This window comes from Hevea brasiliensis, chromosome 3 (assembly GCF_030052815.1).
Source record: "Hevea brasiliensis isolate MT/VB/25A 57/8 chromosome 3, ASM3005281v1, whole genome shotgun sequence".
NCBI lineage: Eukaryota > Viridiplantae > Streptophyta > Magnoliopsida > Malpighiales > Euphorbiaceae > Hevea > Hevea brasiliensis.
In genome coordinates this window covers 87,034,740-87,040,739 of record NC_079495.1, presented here as the reverse complement: position 1 = coordinate 87,040,739, position 6,000 = coordinate 87,034,740, and positions in this window count along the sequence as shown.

Genomic DNA, 6,000 nt, shown 5'->3' with positions numbered 1-6,000 from the left:
ATAGATGCTTGACTAGGTTATTACCCGTCTCTTTCATTTATTGAGGAGACAATAGAGTTAGCTTTGTTTTGACTACCATGGTACGTGCACAGGCTTAGATTCTCCTCTTATTAGAGGTTAGATCTAAGTTTATATGTTATGGCCCTTTCGAAAGTTTCATTATTGTAATGTGTACTGTACATGATGATTCAACCTCCCTGACCATAGGGAGTTAGAATCCGATTCGACCTCCCTGACCATAGGGAGTTAGAATCAGCCCGAAGATGGCCCTTTCGGATTAGTCTTGCATAGTTAGTGAGATACAGAATGGTTTTTGAATAGTAAAGAATTGTGATTTCAATTATGATTTATGTATAATTGATTTTTTTGGAATTACCTTAAATGTTTGGTTGTGATTTGATAAATTGAATTTCGTGATCAAAGGAATTTCATACAAATGATTTATGTTATTGGCAATGAATAATTTGATTTTTAGAATTTGATGAGTATCCTGATTTCTAAATTATTTGTTGTAATTTTGCTAAGGTATATTGAACTATGTTTTAAGTTATAGTTGTGCACCACTGAGTTCACCACTCAGCGATAGCTTTGTATGCTGTCGCAGGTGAAAAGAGCATAGAGCAGTTGAGTAAGCTTCTTTGAAGACACATTCAGATCAGCTCCAGGTATATCATAGGTATACCCATGCACATAGGTTTTGATGTATGCATTTAATAATATGTATGTAAATTATTTGAGAAGTTGTATAAAAACTCTTGTAAAATATTTTGGTATGTAATTAAATGTAAATTATTGTAAATGTAAATTTGAGATTTCATTTACCAGAATAGTTTTGTAATATTAATTTTGAGTCTTGTAATCAATGAAATGTTTCTTTTATGATGAGTTGATTTGAAAATAAATTAATTTGATTATTGAGATTGAATTGTGAGATGAAATGAAGTTTATTGGAGTTGTATTTGAGAAATCATATTGGAAGTGTGTTTCTTTACAGGTTTTGAAGAACTGTTTTCTCAAAATACAACCGTCACTCTGCTGAAATTTTGAAAAATTTTTATAACACCAAATTTTAATCGATGATTTAAATTTTACGAAAATTGATTTAAAATCCCTTGTAGTATATTTAATGGGTTACGGGTAGGCGAAGTACGGTAATTCATTAGGTGTACTACGGAATCATATTACATCTTACGGGGGAATAGGGTGTGACATATTTAGTGGTATCAAAGCAATGGTTTTAAAGAAAATTTTGAATTGTGAAATTAAATTAATTTTGTTGGTAAATACAACTGCTCAAATGTTTGATACATATAATACATTTACATCATAAATATGAACTAATGGAGAGAAATCTCCTTGTGTTGGTTGTACAGGAAATAGAAAATCCTGTGAAAAGATATGGAAGAGAAGGATGAGACAATAGAACAGTCTGTGACAGCGGAAGTAAAGGTGAGGCCCCAGCTCCTCAGAGTGTCGAAGGCCCGACTGTACCAGTTTTACCTGTGTAAATTACTGCACAAATAGCCCAGCAAATGGCCACTTTCTTTCAACAAATAGCTGATACTCTGTCAGCTTAAGCTCAAGCACAAACCCAACCGCCACAAAGGCAGTGTGAAATGGAGAAGAGGGAGAAACATATGGGTCAAAGGTCAAGCATTAATTTGGGGAAGAGAAAAGAATTTGAGGAGCCCCGAGCACAGGGATATGACAGAGACGGATCATCAGGGCAGAGACCACCAAGATCTAATAGTCGAACAAACAAAAGTGCCTATTCTACCCGTATCTGCCATGTTTGTGGCAGGTTACATTGGGGTATTTGTCGTAAAGCCACTGGAGCCTGCTACAATTGTGATGAACATGGACATTTTGTTAGAGATTGTACTAGAGCACCTCGATCTACTCTCCAAAGTTCACAAACAGTCAGTAGAGGTCGAGATAGAAATAGAGTTGGTACTCCTCGTAATCATAGCACAGCAAATCAACCCGAACATAGTAGCACACCAGTTAGAGCATCCACTATGCGCCAAGGAGAAAAAGCGGAGACTTCGGATGTAGCTGCTGGTAAGTTTTTAATTTTTGAAAGAAACAATTAGTTATTATTTGATCCCAACACTACTTAGTTGTGTGCTAGTGTTAGAACTATATGTTCTGTTGCTATTTCTTTACATGGGAATAAATTTTGATGTATTAATGACTAGTCCTTTAGGATAAAAACTATAATAACAAGTATGATTGACATTAATTTTGGAAGAATTGTTAGCTAAAAGTATTTTCTAACACACCATAAATTATAAAGCTAATTGGCGAGCGTACTTAATGTAAGGCAAGAGGACCTAAAAGTAAGTTACAGTAATAGAATTGCTCTAGATGAGGTTCTGGAAAGAGTGGGTCCTTTGGCATATCGGTTAGCATTACCACCAGAGCTAGAAAGGATACACAGTGTCTTCCATGTGTCCATGTTAAGGAGGTACAGATCTGACCCATCTCACGTTCTATCAGTTGAAGAGATTGAGGTAAATCCAGACCTTTCACATGAGGAAGAACCCGTAGAGATCCTGGCATATGAGGTGAAGCAGCTAAGGAACAAACAGATACACCTGGTTAAAGTGTTGTGGAACCATCATTCAGGCTAGGAAGCTACTTGGGAACGTGAAGAGGACATGAGGAGACAGCACCCACAGCTATTCAGAGACTGATGCCAGGCAAAATTTTGAGACGAAATTTATTTTAAGGGGGGGAGAATTGTAACACCCCTATGTTCGGTAGTGCGTTCCACTGTTCCGGTGACCAGTGTTGGTCTGGACAGCTAGGATGCCTAGAACTACATTTAAATGTTAGTGAAGAGACATAAAATAATGAATACAAGAAAAGAAAATACAAGAAAAACAAAGGAAAAATAATAGCAATAAAATGAAATTAATTTAAACGAGCCAGCACCGCAGCGATGGGTGACCGCATGGGGAAGTTATGGTGCAGGCAATAGTCGACCCCAGGACTGCAGGGAACCCTCGGAATTTAATTTTGAGACATAATTAAAGACTTATTGAAGTATAAATGTCATTAGAAATATCAAAGAAAAATTAATTAATTAATTAGTACAAAGAAAAACAAGAAATCAAGAAAACGACAAAACTCGGTATTACCGAAAAATCGGGAATACAATCCGAATAGGGGCATTTTGATAAATTGACACCCCGAGCTTTTGACCTAAATGTCCATTAAAAATAAATGACATTAAACTTTGAAAATGTCATAAAAAATTAAATTGTGGTACATAATGTAAATAGTGGAAGAATGGTGACAAAATTACAAAATTGGAAACTTTGGATTATTAAATCATTAACCAAAGTTTAGTGCTCCACTAACTACATTATGAGAGACATAAAATAAGTTTTAGTGGGCAGAAGTTGATCATCTTCAACCTTCATAAAAAAACTAGCCGAACCCATTTTCCTCTCAAAACTCGATGGCCAAAGCTTAACCAAGCTCCATGCAACCATGATTTAGCCATATTTTTCACTAGGTTCCTTCACTAAACCTCACCTATACACCTTTGGCAGCAATAAGGGAGCAAGAAAGATAAGTTTTGGTGAGGTTTTAAAGAAGTCGAAAAGAGGTAAGTGGTTATTTTCAATCCTTGTTTCATTAAAAGTGTAACTAAGGTTGTGATTGTTTGATTTATGGAAGAATTTTTGAGGTTTGATGAATTATTGGTGATGGAGCATTTCGGCAGCCATGGAACCTCACTATGAATAGCTTGTCTTTGCATGTAAATGGTTGTTTGGATGTTGATTTAAATGTTTAATTATATTGAAGTTGAATTCCATGTGTGAAGTTTGAATGTTAAGCTTGAAAAGTGAAAGTGAAGTGGATGTGTATGTGTAAATTTGTGGCAGCCTCATGATGAAGATTGAAGTGTTTAAGTTCATGAAATATTGTTGAAATATTGTACAAAAAAATGGCAGCAAATATGTGTGTGGATAATAGTGATAAGGTAGGCAAATTGTAATGGAAGTATGTGTGGTAATTAGAAGTATTTATGTGTATATATTGTTGGGATTGAACTTTGTGAATTGTGACTGCATTTGGTATATTTGAAGTGGTTATATTCTGCCCAAGTTTACCTATAATGTAGAGAATTGAATGGTTTTGGTTAGTGCCAAATGCAGAATGGTATGGGAAGTGAAAATGTAATTGGTAAACATGTATTTGGTTTGGTGTTTGAAAAGCATGTAGAGGGCAGTGTGCAAATGGACCTATAACCCTAAGTGTGTGACTCCAATTGGTATGAGGCCAATTGGAGGTGAAACTAGGCACAAAATGTGCCAACTTTCATGAAGAAAGCCTACTTAAATTCTGTCTAGAAAGTGACTTGAAAAATGACCAAATCCGGACTAGTGACTTGAAAGCCTGAAAATTGACCATTTGGGCAGCAGTTAGTATTTTGGCCATAACTCACTCAAAACAGGTCCAAATGACCTGAACTTTTTACCATGAATAGCTTAGACATAGAGCTACAATTATTATGAAGATACCAAAACCCAAAAATGACCATAAGCAAGTCAAATAGCTTGCACAAGTTAGGGTATAAAAACTGCTAGAACCAGAAATGACCTAAAAATGACCTAAAGTTTCAATTTAGTGCAATCTGTCCAGCTTTTGGTAAATTGACCATATCTTGGTCTATACAACTCAGAATGACCTGAAATTTTGCCCCACATGCAATAAGACATAGATCTACAATTTTGCTTCTTTGACCAGAAGCTAAAAACCAAGAGAAATAGGACCTACATGGAAATGGTTTCCTATTTTAGAAGATATCAACATTTGTCCACTATTATCAATGTTATGAATCGCAATGTATCAAATCACATAACAATGGATACCTTTATTCCAACAGTTAGACCTTTCCTTTATATAGATTCTCTATTCCTAATTTCTGCGGTACAGAAAATATTGGAAAAAATGTAAAGGAATGAAAATATCCCTATCATTCTATGATATATGAATGGGAGAAAAATCTCCTGATCAAGCCCTTACTTTTGATTTCTTTACTTAGGCGACAAGGGGTCAAAATTATCCGAACCCTTGTTATTTTAGTTAGGTTTAAGTCTGACAAGAATTATATTCTACCACTAGTAATTCATTTATTTTCAAGCCAACCCATTTACTATCTATTATTTGATTGACCAATCCTTTATATTGGAATGGGTAAAGAGTCAAATGTTTTGGCAATTCCTCCTGGGGGGATGAATCAAGATAATTTTTAATCATAGCTCTAGATTTTTGTTCAGCCCTCGCTGTAATAATATCTCTGGGTTTGCAGCGATAACTTGGTATATCTACTATACGACCATTAACTAAAATATGTCTATGATTAACTAATTGGCGGGCTCAAGGAATAGTTGACGCCATACCCAATCGAAAAAGAATGTTATCCAAACGCATTTCAAGTAATTATAGTAAAACCTGACTTGTTGACCCTTTGGCTTTTGTGGCGATACGAACATATTTAAGTAATTGTCGTTCTGTAAGACCATAATGAAAATGCAATTTTTGTTTTTCTTCTAAACGTATATGATATTGAGATTTTTTACTGGAGCGTGATTGATTTCTAAGATCGCTCCCGACTTTAGGCCTTTTACTAGTTAGTCCCGGCAAAGCCCCCAGAAGACGTATTTTTTTGAAACAAGGCCCTCGGTAACGTGACATAAAAACTCCTTATTTTCTTTTTATTGTTATTGAATTTTCAAAAACCTAAATTAAAACTGAACTAAATTAAAACTGAACTAAAGGATAAATATGATAAATGAAGCAAAATCTACTATCTACTAAATTAGTATATTACAAATAATAATGAGTGGATTGTATCAATATCCAGACCTTATTCCTTATTGTATATATACCAATAATGTATATAGAAAAAGAAAGGTTCTTTTCTTGTTTTTGATTTGTTCTATCGAGATTTAACTACTCTAACTTTTATTCATATTATTCCTA